Source organism: Asparagus officinalis, chromosome 3 (genome assembly GCF_001876935.1).
Source record: "Asparagus officinalis chromosome 3, Aspof.V1, whole genome shotgun sequence".
In the NCBI taxonomy this organism is placed as follows: Eukaryota; Viridiplantae; Streptophyta; class Magnoliopsida; order Asparagales; family Asparagaceae; genus Asparagus; species Asparagus officinalis.
In genome coordinates, this window is record NC_033796.1 from 418,274 (window position 1) to 438,124 (window position 19,851).

Consider the following 19,851-nt stretch of genomic DNA (forward strand, 5'->3'; position numbering starts at 1 on the left):
TGCTGAAGGTCAGTGATGAGGATCTCGCCGGTGCATGCTGATGAGGCTGTGAGAGGTGACGATGATCGGCTTAATGCGACGTGAGTAATCCTTCTTTTTTCTGTTATGTATTTTATTTCGCGGTTGTATTCAATATATATGGTACACGCAAATGATTCACCCGGTGTGAGCTAGAGTAGTTGTAGGAGGATGCAATTTTCGTCTGATTTTGCATATGATCTTGCGATGTTAATACGGTCTTTTGTTGATAAAATTTGTCGTCACATTTGCCCCCAAATTAATTGAGATACAAGTTACGGAGAATTTCAAATCTAAAACATTTTACTAATAAGTTAATAAAGCTCGATAATTTGTTTTGATATCAATCTTTGAGCTAGGTTACCCGGACACTTCATCTTGGCTCCTGTATCCGTATCCATGTTCGTGTCGGACACTCTTGGACGCTTCTTGAGTATATACATACATTTATGCAGACATGTACCTAATTATACGATACATGTTTTAGTTTAAAGCACTCGCGAAACACTTTTTGGACCTATATATCTTACACTTCACATCAAATTTCTGCAACTAGTCGGACTCGGATGGTGTTCATCTCAGCCCATATCTTGTTCATAAGTTTGATTTTAAACGATGATTTGGATATCTAGTCCAAAAGTGAGCAATTTTTCAAGTTATAATCTACTCAATCAATGAAACATAAAAATGTTGTATGGACTTTAGCTCTGATAATATGTGATGAAAAAATAATATCGATTTTATATATATTACCATTTTCAATAATTATATATATAGCCGTGTCCCTAGATCCTGCATTTTACAAATTTACTGTGTCCTGTATCTGCACCCGTGTTCGTGTCCGCACCCGTACCTGTGCAACAGTCTTTGAGTTATGCTACAACATACAACTTTAAGGGAACAACCTTTGTCTCCAAAGCAACCTCCTTCATCACATTCTAACTGTACCAAAATATTCATGTTGAAGAATATCTAAAGATTCAGGCGCTAGCTTAAAGTCATCTTGCTGGCTCTTTACATATCCTTAAATAGAAAGAATAAACTTTTAGATTCTGTATAAGAAATAAGAGCATGCATAAATTTCAAGATCAGCTTATGCATGATAGAGAAGAACTAAGTGCTTCGCGTTGGGGCGAGTTAGGACTTGAAACTTCAAGACTATTTATATTCTCTGTCAAATTTCTACATTTGTAATCTCATGGTCTGACGGTCATGTAAACTTGGGTCATTTTTTTCATCCTGGACTTATGTTTGACATAAACCTTACTAACAATGTTCTCTCCTTCTCTGAGATAAAGAATATTTTAAGCTTGAGGAATTTAGCCAAAATGCACCAAACCATAAAAATAGCAGCTATGACGACATTGAAGTCTCCAAGAACATTACACAAATGTGAAAGTACCTTTTCCTTATTACACTTTTTCAATTATATTATTAGAGAAATAAAATTTGGAGTATGTTTAATTGTATTTTGTCTGCGCTACCTGTTTTCCTAGATTAAGAACCTTGCCTAGTGAATCTTAGTCCATGTAATATGAAACTTCATTCATGATTCTCTCCGGTCAGATCTTCGACCTTTTCTTTCTCCTCCTTACTGATGCAAGGTGATTGCTGAGTAATGGATTTTCCAGCTAGATTGAGAAATTGTCACACTATCCCCTCTCATCATTGTTTAACTGGAAAGTTACTTTAGTTGATAAAAAAGACGGTAGTAGATTTTTATTCTTCATCCTTTCGTCTTTCCATCTATTGATCGATTAAAGTAACTTATCTAGTTAAACAATGGCGAGGGAGTATAATAAGGCAGTTTGTGATAATCATGACCATGGTCCTGTTGGACCCTAGAGGGGAGATGATTAGGGTCTTAACGCTATAATTGAGCAATAAAAAATAAGACAAGCAATACACCATAATAATGAACAACAAATATAAAGGAGATAGAATGAGAAATCGTTATCCAAGTGACGCGCGATGCGTTAACGAGGTTCGGCCCGCTGACCTACGTCCCCGCACCCCACTCTCGAGGAGAATCTACTACATAACCCGGTTTGAAAGCCGGAACTTCTTCTACACAACAATCTCCACGAGATCTCACAACTACACAGTTGATCACCACAAGATCACACTCCCACACAGTTGATCTTCACAAGATCAAGCTCTCAACAGTAGTAATGGTGTAAGAACTCTCTCTTTACAATGTCCCTATGGCAAAGAGAAAGATTACACTGAAGCTGGGTCTTTACAATGTCCCTATGGCAAAGAGAAAGATTACACTGAAGCTGGGATGTGAACACAGGAAAACACAAAAAAACAAGTTTGAAAATTTTGGCTCTCAGTAAAAAAAAATCTCTGGTTTTTCAATGGCTTGGGACACTTGAGGAAGGAGTATATGGGGTTTAAATAGGAGAAAATACAACTGTTTAAACCCATACCCTAATCCCCTAAATCTAGGAAAAATCAACGCAAAAATCTGTACCAGAAGACCGTTTGAAATTAAGCGGCGGTCGACCGTACAATGTTCGTGGTCGACCGCGAGCCAGCTCAGAAACGAATAAATTTTCCAGAGAGTTCTACGGTCGATCGTGGGAAATTTCGAGCTCACGGTCGACCGCGGCGGTCGACCGTGAATGTTTCTGCTGCCCACTGACGAATGAACTCAGGCGCGGTCGACCGTGGTGGTCGACCGCAAACTGATACATACGAAAACACTGATTTTGATACTCTTAAAAATTCTGTAAAATATTTAATTGACTTCCAAAAAATGTGAAACTTATAAAATGTTTTTAACACTAAAAGCAAATTGTTTGGAAAATGAATTTTGCGAATAGGTCCTCATATTTGTGAAAAATAATATTTTATGAAAACGTTTAAAACTATAAGTATGAAAACGTGTGTGTGATATCCCAATAACTTCAATTGAAATCTGAACTACTTGCCTACATTCTAGCACTAGAGAGAAAATAAAAACTAGCTAATATCCTCACATAGAATACAATTCCTTGAGTCTTGATATAGCTTGAGTTGATGAAGCTTCTTATTATATTTGGTGTTCTTAAATGAACGTTGCTTCATCACTGTGCCTCCTCCTTTAGATATCATCGTTGGAGCGCATATTTCATCCAATCCTCCACTCATGGCACTAACATGCTTGATATATATATATTAACTACATTATCACTCAACAAGCAATTAGTACCGATAATGATGGTTGTAAAACATCATCAAAACATAAGGGCTAACAATCTTTTTTTTTTTTATGATGATAACCAACCATTATATAGGAACAAAATAAATATAGCTTATAGATAGTAGCCCCCCGTATTTATGAGCTCCCCCTTACTATGTGCACAAATGAGGAGAGTTCTCTCCCCCTTTGTCACCATCAAAATGGGGTAGAAAAAATAAACAAAAATGTATGTGAAATGCAACTAATCAAGCAAACAAATAGAACTTTCACATAGTGCATAAGCCCAAACCATTTCTTATGCGACAAAAATCATCTTCACCAAGAGGCTTGGTAAAGATATCCGCTAATTGAGATTTTGTGTCAACAAACACAAGGGATATATCTTGTCTCTTTACATGATCGCGTAAGAAATGATGGCGCACATTAATATGCTTGGTTCTAGAATGCAAAATCGAATTTTTTGAAATATTGATAGCACTGGTGTTATCACAAAAGATTTTTATATTTTGAAAATTCAAATCATAGTCAACTAAGTTTTGTTTCATCCACAAAACTTGGGCACAACATAAACCGGCGGTAATGTATTCCGCTTTCGTAGTGGACAATACAACACAATTTTATTTTTTGGAAGCCCAAGAAACAAGAGAATTTCCCAAGAATTGGCATGTTCCACTCGTACTCTTGCGATCTACCTTACATCCGGCAAAGTCGGCATCACAAAAACCATATAAATCAAAAGAGGTTCTCTTTGGATAAAACAAACCAAGATCAATTGTTCCATGAACATATTTAATAATTCTCTTAACGACAATCAAATGAGATGCTTTAGGAGAAGCTTGAAAATGTGCACATGCACACACACTAAACATAATATTGGGTCTACTAGCGGTGAGATAAAGAAAACTACCTATCATACCTCGGTATAGTTTTTTGTCAACATCCTCACCACTATCATCCGCATCAAGCTTGACACTTGTACTTATGGGAGTTGATGCATGCTTAGAGTTCTTCAAATTGAATTTCTTCACCAATTCTCTAGCATATTTGCTTTGAGAAATGAATATCTCATCCTTAGTTTGCTTGACTTGGAGTCCGAGAAAGAATGTGAGCTCTCCCATTATGTTCATCTCAAAGTGATCTTGCATAACTTTAAAAAATCCTCGCAAAGAGATTCATTAGTAGCATCAAAAATGATATCATCAACATATATTTGCACTAAAATAAAATTATTTTTTCTTTTTCTCACAAAAAGAGTATTATCAATTTTTCCTTTAGAGAAACCATTTCCAAGAAGAAAACTAGAGAGGCGAGCATACCAAGCTCTAAACCATTTCCAAGAAGAAAACTAGAGAGGCGAGCATACCAAGCTCTAGGAGCTTGTTTCAACCCATATTAAGCTTTTTGAACCCGGTAAACATGATTAAAAAAAGCATGATCTATAAAATCGGGGGTTGCTCAACATATACTTCCTCTTCTATAAAACCATTTAAAAAGATACTTTTAACATCCATTTGAAACAATTTGAAATCTTTAAAGCTAGCAAAAGCCAAAAACATCCTAATAGATTCTAACCTTGCAACCGGTGTAAAGGTTTCATCATAATCTATATCCTCCTCTTGATTGTATCATTGGGCAACCAAACGAGCTTTATTTCTAGTAACAATGTCATGTTCATCAAGTTTCTAAAAACTTATTTTGTTCCAATTACACTAGTATTGTTAGGTCTAGGAACTAATTTCCAAACATCATTTCTCCGAAAATTGTTTAGTTCATCATGCATAGCTAAAACCCAAAATTCATCATTTAAAGCATTATTAACCTTCTTAGGTTCTAATTGAGATAGAAAAGCAACATTACCACACTCATTCAAAACCTTTAAGCGAGTAACAACCCATTGTGAAGGACTCCCAATAATTTGCTCCTTTGGATGATTTGATACGAATTTTCATGCTTTGGGGAGTTCTTCTTGTACATGAGTGTTGGTGCTTTCTACATCTTTTTGTGCTTCTATTGAGGGTGTATTATTAAGTTGCAAAAGTTCAAATCCTCCCTCAACATCATCATCATCTTTCCTAGGCAAAATAACTTGTGAACTAATATTAGTCTCATCAAAAGTAACATTTATATATTCTTCAACGACAAGAGTTCGTTTGTTGAAGACCCTATAAGCCTTACTTCGAGGTGCATACCCTAAGAAAATGCCAACATCAATTTTGGAATCAAATTTATCATGATAATCTTTTGTATTTAAAATAAAACATTTGCAACCAAAGATACGAAAATAACCAATAAATGGAGTTTTTTCATAAAATAGTTCATAAGGAGTTTTCTTAAGCTTTGGTCTAATCAAAACACGATTTAAAACATGGCAAGCCGTATTGACGGCTTCCGTCCAAATATATTTAGGCAAATCAAAGGAGTTTAACATAGTTCGTGTCATCTCTTGTATGGTTTGATTTTTTCGTTCCACAATACCATTTTGTTGTGGTGTTTTTGGAGCGGAAAACACATGAGTTATATCACGATGCGCACAAAAATCATAAAAAAAATATTTTGAAATTCACCACCATGATCACTTCTTATTTTAACAACTTTTAAATCTTTTTCATTTTCAATTCTCTTAACATGATTTGAAAATTCATAAAAATATTCATCTTTACTAGCAAGAAATATTGTCCATGTAAAACGAGAAAAATCATCAATGATAACAAAAACATAGTGTTTGCCTCCAAGAGAGGTAACACGCATAAGACCAAATAAATCAAGATGAAGTAATTGCAAAGGTTTAGAAGTTGATACCTCATTGATGGATTTGAAGATAGACTTAGTTTGTTTACCTTTAGCACAATCTTCGCATATGGTATCTTTGATGAAATGCAAGTTTGGTAACCCTTTAACAAGATTCCTCTTGGATAATTTGGATATCAATTTCATGTTTGTATGTCCAAGCTTTTTATGCCAAATCCAAGGATTTTTATCAATTGCCGCAAGATACTTCACATCTTGATTCACTAATTCATTCATCTCAAAAATATACACATTAGATTTTCGATTAGCAACAAAAACAATTTTTCTATTCATACTAATAATGTATTTGTCCGGTTTAAAGGAAATATCAAAACCTTTATCACTTAATTGGCTAATGCTAAGAAGATTATGATTCAAGCCATTAACTAAATAAACATCTTCTATAACGGGAGAGGGTGTCTTACCAATACATCCAATACCAATGATTTTACCTTTCTCTCCACCACCGAAGAAGACACTACCTCCTTCAATCCTTGATAGGGTTGCAAATAGCTTTATGTTGCCCGTCATATGATGAGAGCAACCACTATCAAGGTACCACATCTCTCTACATCGTTGCCGTGATGTTCCCTACAAGAGATGAAAGTGTAGTAACTTTAGGCAACCCAAATCTTGGGTCCTTGGTGATTAGTAATCTTGGTACCTTTGGGTACCCATGTCATGCCATAAAAATCATGATTATCTTTGATCATACAATGAGTAGAAATATGACCACGTTTCATGCAATATGTGCACACAAAATTTCTCGTGTGTAGGAGCATAAGATCTATGAAATCTATTTCTACCATGGTGATGATGATTAGCATAAGCATGAGTGGGTCTAATCCTATCACTCTCAATTTCTGGTCTTTCAATCTTGGATCTTAATTATTTGTTTTCAAAATCAAGATCCCCTAACAATTCATCTTTTAATGCAAAAGAGGTTTGTAGTTGTTCTAGTTGGGCATCACAAGAAGCATGCAACTTTTTAAAGAAAGAAAATTGTTTTGACATCCTTTTAAACTCAACATTCAATTCTTTTAAAGCCGTAGCTAGATCACATTGCATATAAAAGGATTCACTTTCGGTGTCGGAAACTACCTCCTTTTCATAAGCCATGAAGCAAATGTTAGGATCATGAAGAGCAAGTTTAGCTCCTTCATTGCTATCCGAATCACTTGGTTCGGATTCTTCCCATCCGGCATACATGGCTTTCTTCTTCTTGTACTTCATGTATTTCTCCTTGAGTTTGGGGTAATCCTTGGTGATATGACCCGGTTCATTGCATTCAAAACATTTTCCTACACGTGAAAAAAATTTATTGTTAGATCGGGGATTAAACTTCTTGTTCATTTTAATGAGTCCAGAAATTCTTCTAGAGAGGTGAGCCACTTCTCTAGAAAAATTAACTTCACTCTCCGACGATGATGATGAGGAGTTGTCACTAGCTCATTTGAGAGCAATGGTCTTCATCTTTGGTGATGGCTCCTCAACTTCCCGTAGTGGCACTTCCTCCTCCTTTCCCTTGAGCTTTTTCTCATGAACCTTAAGTTTGCCGATGAGACCATCGAGAGCTAAGGTGGTGAGATCATGAGCCTCCTTTACGACCGTAGCTTTGGGTTCCCATATTGGAGTCGATGAACGAAGAATCTTGTAGTTCGTTTTTTGGATAGTTAATTTCTTGTCAAGACCATGCAATTCATTTATTATGTTAGTGAAGTGAGAAAACATAGCATCAATGGATTCATTAGGAAGCATCTTAAATAACTCATATTCATGCATAAGCCCACTAATTTTGGATTCCTTGACTTGGGGGTTCCTTCATGTGTAATACACAATTTCACCCATATTTCGTATGCGGTTGCACACGTGAAAACCCTATTATACTCATTTGGAGAAAGACCGCAAATTAAGGCATTCATAGCCTTTGCATTGAGATTGGCTTGGTGCCTTTCTCCATCGGTCATAGTCCCGACTTTGGGCTTTTCTACATATTTTTTCTCTATGAGTTCTAGGATGTCAAGATCAATGCAACGAAGGTAAATCCTCATCCTAGCCTTCCAATAAACAAAATTACTACCGGTGAAAAGTGGTGGTCTAGTGGTGGATTGTCCCTCTAGCATATGCACATTCATTGAAGCCTCCATAAGATCTTTTCTCTAAGGTGGCTAGACCAAAAACTAATATAGAGACCAAGTTCTGATACCAATTGTTGGACCCTAGAGGGGGGGGTGATTAGGGTCTTAAGGCTATAATTGTGCAATAAAAAATAAGACAAGCAATACACCACAATAATGAACAACAAATATAAAGGAGATAGAGTGAGAAATCGTTATCCAAGTAACGCGCGATGTGTTAATGAGGTTCGACCGACCTACGTCCCGGCTCCCCACTCTCGAGGAGAATCCACTACACAATCCGGTTTGAAAGCCGGAACTTCTTCTACACAACAATCTCCACGATATCTCACAACTACACAGTTGATCACCACAAGATCACACTCCCACACAGTTGATCTTCACAAGATCAAGCTCTCAACAGTAGTAATAGTGTAAGAACTCTCTCTTTACAATGTTCCTATGACAAAGAGAAAGATTACACTGAAGCTGGGATGTGAACACAGGAAAACACAGAAAAACAGGTTTGAAAATTTTGGCTCTCAGTAAAAGAAAATCTCTGATTTTTCAATGGCTTGGGACACTTGAGGAAGAAGGAGTATAGGGGGTTTAAATAGGAGAAAATACAGTTGTTTAAACCCATACCATAATCCCCCAAATCCAGGAAAAATCGGCGCAAAAATCTGTACTTGAAGACCGTTTGAAATTAAGCGGCGGTCGACCGTACAATGTTCGCGGTCGACCGCGAGCCAGCTCAGAAACGAAGAAATATTCCAGAGACTTCTGCGGTCGACTGTGACGGTCGACCGTGAATGTTTCTGCTACCCACTGACGAATGAACTCAGGCGACCGTGGCGATCGACCGCAAACTAATACATACGAAAACACTGATTTTGATACTCTTAAAAATTCTGTAAAATATTTAATTGATTTTCAAAAATTGTGAAACTTTGTAAAATATTTTTAACACTAAAAGCAAATTGTTTGGAAAATGAATTTTGCGAATAGGTCCTCATACTTGTGAAAAATGATATTTTGTGAAAACGCTTAAAACTATAAGTATGAAAACGTGTGTGTGATATCCCAATAGCTTCAATTGAAATCTGAACTACTTGCCTACATTCTAGCATTAGGGAGAAAATAAAAACTAGCTAATATCCTCACATAGAATATAATTTCTTGAGTCTTGATATAGCTTGAGTTGATGAAGCTTCTTATTGCATTTGGTATTCTTGAATGAACGTTGCTTCATCACTATGCCTCCTCCTCCTTTGGATATCATCGTTGTAGCGCATATTCCATCCAATCCTCCATTCATGGCACTAACATGCTTGATATATATATATATTAACTACATTATCACTCAACAAGCAATTAGTACCGATAATGGTGGTTGTAAAACATTATCAAAACATAAGGGCTAACAGGTCCATCTACCTGTAATATCAAAGTTAAATCATAACACACACACACTACAGTAACATTCAATAAATTTCACCTGCAAATGCAATAAGCAGTAAATCCGGTGCCGTCCGATACCGACCTTCCATTAATATTCATCCACAACATATTTAAGGTGAATTTCAATCAATTTTATCTTGAAATCGATTCAACATTACGGGCAGCTAAAACAATCAATCTCTATCACCCACCAACTATATGAGCAGCGTGAACGTCATCTTAAACTTCCTGTCTACTCTTGGTCTTCTCCTTTTATCATCTTCTGAGATGAGACATGGCCTTTCTTTCTATTTACTACGTTATTAATAGTATAATGCTACATTATAGGACTCTCAAGCAAGTTAAAGGTTCTTGCACTTACTAGTTTAAATATTGATCTTACTCCTAAACATGTTCCTGGGTAATTCTATCTCACAATCGTCGTTATTGTCATGGTCCACCTTCAGGGTAAGCTTTAAAGATCTTGTAATTTCCCTCTTGTGCTTTGCATTAATGTAGCTTACTAGCTGCTCAATTTTATGGCACATGCAAGCCTAATATGCTTCAAAACTGAACAGGGGAAAGTTTATAGGATATAATCATATAAATGTCAAAGTCATAATGAAAATAAATTCTGGTGCAAAATAATGAAATTTAGCTTCATAAATTGCATATATATGCCAGAGGGGAGAGACAAAACATAAATTTGAAATTATAATTTAATAAGTTAATAAAAATAAACTGTACATGAAGTATATAACACATAATATTTTTAAAATATTAAAGATCCGCAAGTTACTTTATTGTTTATGTATAGAATACCATCACGAAGGCTTACATGTAAGGTTCCCATTTTCCCTTTCTACCATCAATTGAAGTAAAACAATGATGACTAACGAAACTAATGAAACTCAGTTTCACATAAACTTTTATTATACATGTAAACCAATTCCATGTTTACGCCACTGTAACTCTCCATAAAGAGACAACTTGTTAGTAAAACTGATTTATTTTCATAAATCCTTCACAAACAGAAAATTTTACCTATATGCAAAATCTGTAGCAACTTGCTTTTGGTGCATGTATATCTCGAGTGCCCAATCCTGTTCTTAATGATGAAAAATGAGCTTGGGAGCATCACTATATGTATCCTAAATTTTTAGGGCATATTATGGAACTATACAGTACTTCCTATACAAGATGCTGAACAAGGAATTGCACTCCATTCAAAAGGGAAGCTAATCCCCAGTTCAATGCGATAATCTGCTTTTTTTGAGCCAGGTGTACTGATAAATGTAATGTATCTCATAAATGGTATGAATGCTGAGAAAAGATTTCTCCAGCTTATATATCCTTAAAATGCTCTGTTTCAGTGTAATACTATAATCTGAAAAACATCATCCCTAAAGAGTTTGATAGGTTGAAGTTGTGGACATAGCACAGACATTATCACATAGGATTCCATTTGGCAAGTGGTAATATGTTGACATAGAAAAGGTCCAGCATACGAATTTTGTTTCTTCAACCTTTTAGGTCAAATACTGGACACAGATTGGGCAGTAATTTATGGTTCAAAGTTCAGCATTATAACTATGCATCAAAGGTATTCCGCAGGACAAGGACTAGAGTTAAGACAGCAATATATGAAATATACCTTTTGCTTTAAAATGTTCGTCCCTTGGCTGTTCAACTTGAAATCAAGTGCCATGTTTCGAAGGAGCCATTACTGAAGACATTCAGCAACGGCTGCTGAGAAGCTGACAGCAGATCATCTTTTAACTTCGAAAGGTAACATCTCTTGATTCAAGGGATGATGTGTGCATCGTAAATCACAGAACCTATCTATACTATGTATCCAAGGAAACTGATGTGCTAGCTAGAATCCTATCCCCTTGTAGATAAGGGGGAAAAAAGGAAAAAAGAAAATGTATATTAACTTCAATTAATAGGTTTAGTTGGTCTTCAGTGTCTTATTGGTTTGGTTAGTCTTAAAGGGAACATTATGTGTAAGCCTCCATGATGGTACATAGGAGAAAAGTGGTGTGCTAGCCAGAATCATGAACCCTTGTAGCAAAAAGAAACAAAAGAAAATGTACGTTTGACTTGAAATGGATTGGTTTGGTTGTTCAAAAAGTCGGACTAATGAACTTGCACTTGCACATCCACATGCATATGTAGATACACATACATATGTATGTACATAAGTCAGTCAAGGATTAGATCAAGTAGAGATCACAATTTGCAATCTAAAGTCCAGCCAAGACTCCAAGCTCCTCATTTTCTGTATCCAGATAATAATGAAAGAAAAGAGGCTCATGTCTTGTAGTGTTAATAGAAATAAAATTCCTTTTAAGCATACAATTAAGTGATTAAAGAATATTGTACTAAAAAAGACAAGAATCAGCCTTAGAAAAACTCATTTCATATTGTAGAAAATTAAGTGATTAACGTATAGAATTGATGGGTATAACCGTAAAAATTGACATAAATGTAGAAACCAATTAACTACACTTCACCCAAAACACATAGCTAAAGCCGGGCTAACAAGTATTATAAACCATTATTAGTATTAGTTAATATTTAATTTTGATAGGTTATTGGATGAATAGTAGGAAAGAAAATCTTACACTTACCCTAAAGCATAGGGTAAACAGGGTTCATGTGTTTATCTTACTCATGGCCGCACCTCAAATAATACATTCTTAACTGTAGAAATGTCCCTAATGAAAGCTTCCAGTGTGTCACAAAACCAAAAACTGATCCGATTAACCCAACCCCTTCGTATGCATATTGTTTGAAGTAACATGCTACATATCTTTATCAAGAAGTTGTATACTGATATGCTCAATAACTGAACTTGCTAAATATGTACCGCATAAGGGTTTATGCTTATGCAGAAGGGTATTAACTATTGGCTGTCTGCAATTGTAAATCTTCAATCCGTAACTAGTATATTTGCTAAGATCGAAACATGATTTTTAAAAAGCATATTTAGAAAATTTAATATGTGATTGAGTGGACAATTTACTAGTACCCTAGGATGTCCCTTTATTGTTGCAGAGTGCATACTATGAATCAGTAGTGAGACGAACTTAAATGCCTGATAAAATTTTCAGTAAGACGAGAGGATTTCAGACAAAGTTTCATATGGATTATTTTTAACTATTAGTTATTCCTCTATGCTGGATATGATACAAACTTTCGTAGCATTGTAGGCTATGTAGCATAATAAATATAGGGGTTTTTCATAGAAAGCACCCTTAAAAAGGGTTATTCTATAGGAACCATCTTTCATTTTTAATTTAGACGTAAATCACCTTTAAATTATTTTTTGTTGAAATCAACCACCTGATCCTACTTATAGGTTAATTTTTCCCCCAGATTTGATGTAATAATTTAACTGTCAAATACCAAATATATAGAGAGATGATCCTTAATTGAGGTTAGGTAGGTTGACTAGGGTCAATTATCAAAAAAACTTAACTGAAAAGTAGGTCCATGTGGTTGATTGCAACAAAAAAAAAACTTATAAAGTGGTTTATGTATAAATTGAAAATCAAAGGTGGTTTTTATAGAATGACATTATTTTAAAGGTGGTTTCTATAAAAAAACCCACAAATATATCCTGCATAGCTTTCTCTCATTCTTTGTGAACAAACCCCAACTTGATTTCGTGCCCATAAATTCCATTTCAAGTTCATTGCATTATCAACCATCATAAACTCCAAACCTGTATATCTTAAACCTTGTAGTTCCTGCATAATGCGCTGTAATCATCTTAGAACCTTGTACTTTTTGTCAGTCACTTTGCTTTCTGATTCATTAGTTCCAATCACTCCACCATAGGGATAGTTACAATGAAGTTTACTCTTGAGGTGCCTTGTAATGCCTGTCCTTTTCCATTCTTACCAATCGACTTGAACTTTTTAAGCAAATTTACTTGTTGCCATTGTAACTTTCACAATAATGGAAGAAGTTAAAATTTGGTAAATATGAAGCAAAAACAAGTTAGAATCATGAGGGGGTGATATAAGAGTTACGAAAAGGAGATTCCTAATGTGGTGGAATGAAAATGAAGAGAACCATTGGACTCTGTCTAGTCCATACAGAGGTTCTTCAATGCTTATGAACAGACTTGTTGAATAAATCAGGGCCCCTTACTACTGAAAATGAACGTCGACTGTGGAGGCGGGATTTCCTCACTTTCCGGAGAGCAGGCCATAGTTTCACACTCGTGCCCTTGCGGAAGAAGCTCCTGCAAGGGTACTAGAAGCACTTAGGGATACGGCTATGATGTGGTCGTTAACCCGCCTTTTCTCGGCTTATTCTGTCACTGTGCAGTTGACAAGAAAGGGCCCTCTGTAGCCCATTCCAACATGATTGAATAGAAACGAGCTAATGGCAAAGCGGAAAGATGTAACATAAGACGGTTTTAGGCACCAAGAAGGTAAGTTATTGGAATGATGCGCAAAAACAATACAAAAATTAGATTCTGAGTGGTTTATATGTCACAAAATTCGCATTATTCTTTGTGGCTAGGGGAGCTTTCTACCATAGTTTTGGACCATTCGATCTAAACATGGAACCTATATAATAAAGTGAGTGATGCTATCATGGAAGGTTAATGGATATTCAAATAGATTAAGGAAGTCATTTTGAGTTTTAGGTTTTCGGAACAGTAAACTATCTTGACGCACATGATATTGTATTTTACTTGGATCGTTTGGCATTTTGAATTATGCCTCTCTTCCCTACTATTTTGAAGCTAATTCCTCCGGAAATGGGTTTCTGTTTGGCGGAGTCTTCTTGTTAAGTGATTTTAAGTAGCACCCTGCCTTCTAAATATGTGGCTTCACGAGATTACACGACACGTTCAGTCAGTGGAAGAAACATAATGTTGTTTGTTATGGATACTTTACCCCAAACCAAGGGACAGTAATTTTCTCATCTTGCTTCTTCATTACTTGGTGAACAATAATAATCGATTGTTATTAAACTTGGTAAAATGGTGATATTTGGATAACTCCGTAATAATCCATATAGCTTAAAAATCTTTACAATTGCGGCTTACATACAGGATTTAGGCAAGACTTTTGTGTTTATGAGAACCAAACAAAGGAAAGGAAATTTCTAATTGATGTACTAGGAGCATACAGTAGAACTGTGAATATTTTTCCCTTGATGAATTACAAGATGTTACCTAGAATTTCTTTAATAGCAGGGATAATTTCACGTGTAACTAGTTTATTTGTTCATATCTTCCTGTTCTCGACTGGGTTTTATTCTGTTAAGCGTGAATGGAGCATAATGTCTGATTAAATCATTAAATGGTTTGTTTTTGTTGCCGTCAGATTAGGGTGTCCTGTCATTTTTATCAAATTATCTTTCTTAATGCAGTTTGCTGTATTTCTTCTAATCCTAATCCTCAGTTAGGACGAAGAGATGATTTATTTTATGCTGTGTTCTGTGTTTGTGGGTTAGACGTTTAGATTGATCTTTCTGAAGTCAAATCTTTGTTTGGTAATTTATATATGGGGACGAGTCGTGGGACAGTCCTCCAATCGCTAATTATATTACCAGTCATCCAACACTTGGGTCCATATTTAGCTCAGAGTTATTGCCTTGAGTGTAAGCACGTATTTTCTCTTGTTTGTGGGTGTGATGTGATCTTACTTGTGGGTGCTCTAACGCTCATGTTTTTGTAGCCCAGAATGGTTGTGCTAACACCTTGTTGGTCAAAGTAGCTGGGCTTTGTTGCCGTCCAGTTTCTCTATTTGCGTAGCCTTGATGATACATGGTCCTTGGATTGTGCATTTCGTCATTGATCAGAAACAATTGGAGTCTTGGAGGGGGGTAAAAGAAAAGATGACTCGAGAGCAAGGTATGGTCGACAAAGGTTGAACTTAGTCCATGACCCCATTGCTTGATCGTTTGCATCCCTTTTTGTTTGTTTGAGCCCAAGGAGTTGACAAAAACCATGGAACACCGTTGTTATCATAGTTCATATCTTCAGGCTTGATTGTTTTCTTCTTTCTCCTTGCTCGTCTTATAGGGCTTGTTTAGATTGAGGGGAATAAAAAGAAGGGAAGTTAGGGGAATCATTCACCTTGTTCGGGAACATTTAGGAGGTGAAGTTGTTCACCCTAATTCCCCTTAGGTCACCCCCTTATAGTATAAAGTTTGTTACCCCAAAATTGGGGTGTAACTAAGGGGAAGAGAACTCTCTTCCGTTGCCTACTCTCCTCTCACCTAGTTTGTCTTAACTTCACTTAACCACATTGAAATCCGAACATGCCCTTAAGCTACCAGTGCCCCTCACACTTTCCTCTGTTTCTACATAGTTTGTTAGATGCGTTTTGGATAGCCATGGCTGTGATTGAGACTTGCTTATGCTTTAAAACAGAATTTGCAACCCCCCTCCCCCTCTCCACCCACAAACTCAACCCAACACTGTAACATCAATTACCATTGATTATTATAATAATCAAGGTTGGAGCTTAATGTGAGGCAATGGCTTGATTCCATGTTCCCTAATAGGTTGCAGAAAATGGGTCTAACCACGTTGAAGGATAGGACCAAGGTCAGCTGAATTGATCATGTCCCAGAACTTTTTAACACCCAGATATGGTAGTCTGGGGAGGTGAGGATTGATAATTGTGTATTAGTGTATTTTTCCCGACCGCAGAGAATGGGATGGGTACACAAACTATGGCAATAAATAGGCGGTGACAATAGATGAGGTGAACTTATTTTTGAAGTTCTCATTAAGATCTGTTCTATAATTTTTGAAAAGGATTTAGATTGCGGTTGTTATAGTAAGGAAATTACAAAGTCTCAAGTGTGTAGAAGTAGTAGTTCTTATAGTTAATTATGGAAGGGTAGCATGACGGTTTGTTGCGTGGAGGAAAGTGATAAGACTGGGGGGACTTTAGTTGATTTTACGTTTCTGTGAGGGTATATTAGCTATATTGTCAACATGCTGTAGTGATCGATAGTTACCTGTATATATATATATATTGTAACTCTCCTTCTCTTGATTCACAAGAAAACAACATTAGACTAGTTCCATTAATAGCATTTTCCAGACCTTAACAATTAACTTGTCTCCGTCTTAAAAATTATTGGTGCAAGTGAGTTAGGACTAGTGCTTGCGTATTCTTTGGAGCTTTAGCTCTACAAACAAAAGATCTCCTCTCCTACTCAAAAGTCACGCAAATTTGCCCTTGGTAGGAGTTCGACGCCCGATAGAAACCGACGTATTTATGCAGGTAACGGAGACTGACTATTGGGAGCTGCGATCATGATGTATAATCGTTCTTAGCACATATAATTGAGAAAGTATTATAACACATTACTAGCAGCCGTTGATCATCGTCACTAATTAGTCGTTTCATAAGCCTGCAGGTGAGGGTTCGTGTTTCTTTAGCAGTTGATTTTATGATCCCTTGTTTAAAAAATCAGGGACGAGAAGGGAACGACGAATGGGAGATGCGTGAGGAGAATATTTGACATCTCGAAGTAAAGGACAAGCAGTCCGAGGCTGCTCATGTGGGAGACTTTCCGTGCTCTCACTCATGCCGTGGTCTCATCGTCCCTTGTTTGTTTGTTTTTCAATACGCTGCACACACGGTATACTTCCCTGTGCACGCCTTTTGATCTTTGACGGTTTTGTTTGTTTTTGACTTTTGAAGCGGTGGTCCTCTCCCTCTCTCCCCCTCGCTCGCCTTTGAAGGCTTCCTTGTATAATAATTTGGAGAAAGAAAGGGTGGGTTTTGACGACTCACGCCCTGCCCCGTCCCATCTCTCTCTCTCTCTCTCTCTCTCTCTCTCTCTCTCTCGTACCGTAGGGAGCCACATAAGGAAAATGATGCGACCTCCATTATATTCAAAGGTGCAAACTGGTTTATGAAACCTAACCCCTGAGTCTGACAACCCTACCAATGTCACTGCTGCTTTGGGTGCCACTGACCCAAGAAAGAACAAAAAAAAAAGAAAAAAAAAGAGAGAAAAAAGCGTTTCAGTTTCCTTTCACCTCCCTCCCTCTCTCTATAGTCTATACATATAATATAATCTACCATGTTGTCAGCTTCCTCTACAGTAGTGGCATTAGGTATCCATTTGATGTAGACTTAGCTTTGTGGCTGGTGGTATGAGACAAGTTAATAGTAATGGGTTTCTCGATCACTGTAAACAATCTGAACGATAATAAGCGTGAAGGGGATGAGCATCCTAATCCCTTACTCCTTTTTGGGCCTTTTATCTTTAGGTTTAATTGGTGTGTTTGCTTTTCTAAATCCTTACTTCTTAACGCACTAACGCCTCTTATATCCAATTAGCTCATTAATTCTAAGTCGCATCTCAACATGAGCAACATTGGACATCTAGTACTTCTAACCTAAAACCAAAACCTCAAAATCACTATTCATGCTATATTAAATACCGTTTTTACTATATTAAATACTGTTTTTACTATAGCACGATTCAGAACATTACAACTCATGTCCATTCTACAATATAATTTTTTAACCCTAAACATGCTCCATATGCTACAGTAATTTTTTGCCATTTATCTCCCGCAACATTTTTTAACGTTGAAAGCACTGTTCATGTGTTCATGTGTGTGTGTGTGTCTGTAGAGTTGATCGTATGTCAACTTAAATGGATGCCCAACAAAAACTTTTTAGCCACTCATTTATATATAAAAAAATTCTCTTCATATATTTCATGGATCCCTAGGCAACATCAATGACTAAAAAGTTTGGTGGATAATTTTTTGCTATCCACTTAAGTTGACTACGACCAAACAGTCAATCGGATCCGGACTGGGGTCGTTCTGATCCGGAACTGGATCGGTCCTGCTTGGGTCCACGTCGGAACGTGGTAGGGGAGAGTGATAGAGGGGCCGCTTCCTTCTTTGACTTTATGCCAGGTTCTCGAACAGGGGCTTGATGTCTAAGCTGCACAGCCAAGAAGAACCCGTGAGAGGACGGTGACCGGTTCTCCCGTGGTTCCTCCGATAGTCAAGTTAGTAAAACTCGAGTAGGGAAGAGGAATGTCAAGAACCAATGTGGTTCTTGAAGTGGCAAAGTGCATGCCCAGAGGATCTACGTGAGCTTCTTTGTCTAGACGAAGAACTGTGGGTTCTTTTTCTTTTTAGAGAGAGAGAGAGTAAGCCTTAGCTTGAGCTATTTTCTTAGGGGGTCCTCCCTTTCAAAGGTTCGGAGTCTCCCTGTATATATCTCTGTCGTTCGGATAAATAGGTCACCTCTAGCTATGTATAGGGAGGCAGTGATGAAGTGCGGGCTAAGAGCCGAGTCATCCATCGCTTTACAGGTGTCGGCAGGCGACGAAGTCACTTCGGCACAGGGGATGTTGTCTTCACATTTTTCGGGAAGTGATTGAAAGCGTGACAGAAGGCACGTGGGCAGCTGACAAGTCTTGGAGACCATCAGGCCAAAATCTGGATAAGGCTTATCCGAGGTGAACTGAAATACTAACATATGCTCTTGGGGAGAGGCTTGAGGCAATGGTTGAGTCCTCAACTTAGTCGACATCAAGGTATGTCCGTCAAGTCATCTCCGTTAGTTTCCAAGTGAACGGTCAAGTGTCCTAGGGGGTCATCCTCAACAATAGGGTCGACTGATCCCGCCTTTCGCGTTGACATGAAAGAATGTCGACTGGATGTGTCGGTGGGGGTCGAGACCTCTGTTGGGCTTGGGCCACTTAAGTGGGTTGAGGTCATTTTGTCAGGACTCTTATTGTATTATTTTACAAATACATGTCCCTTGCGAATGATGAATTTAACTTCTATCAGATATTTCACAAATATAAAGTTTTTCTAGCTTTATTACAGAAAATTAATAAAACGTGCTAATTAGTGTATTACTTTATTGACTGATTTGAAAATGCACTCTGTAAATAGTAATAAAAAATGATCGATGATGTTTTTATAAGTAGTTATATATGAAAGTTATATTATCAATTTGGCAATAAATATAATTAATTTGATAAATAATATCCACAGCAAACGCACGGATTTAATACTAATATTATATTTGTACTAACGCAGCTAGCATGGTTGAGCTTAGTAGAGAAGGAGCCACAGTCATTTATGTAGGATAGGATCGGATTAGCCCTGGCAGAATAGGACGGGGTGGATGAGGAGAAGAGGGTGGGAGTAGGTTTTTGTCCATAAAGATCAATGTTATAGAATTTGGATTCTGATGGAAGTTTTGGGAGTGCAATCCTTTTAACCAGTGAAGCGACCGTTTTAATTTTTTTTTTTTTTTATAGTTTTTCGCT

The 19,851-nt window shown here is 37.0% G+C and overlaps 1 long non-coding RNA gene across 1 annotated transcript; it reads left to right on the forward strand.

Annotated features, from left to right (window-relative positions):
* LOC109832549 lies at positions 1–15,568 on the forward strand. The gene is made up of 2 exons (XR_002244795.1): positions 1–80; positions 15,260–15,568. It is a non-coding gene; the product is annotated as an uncharacterized LOC109832549 (long non-coding RNA).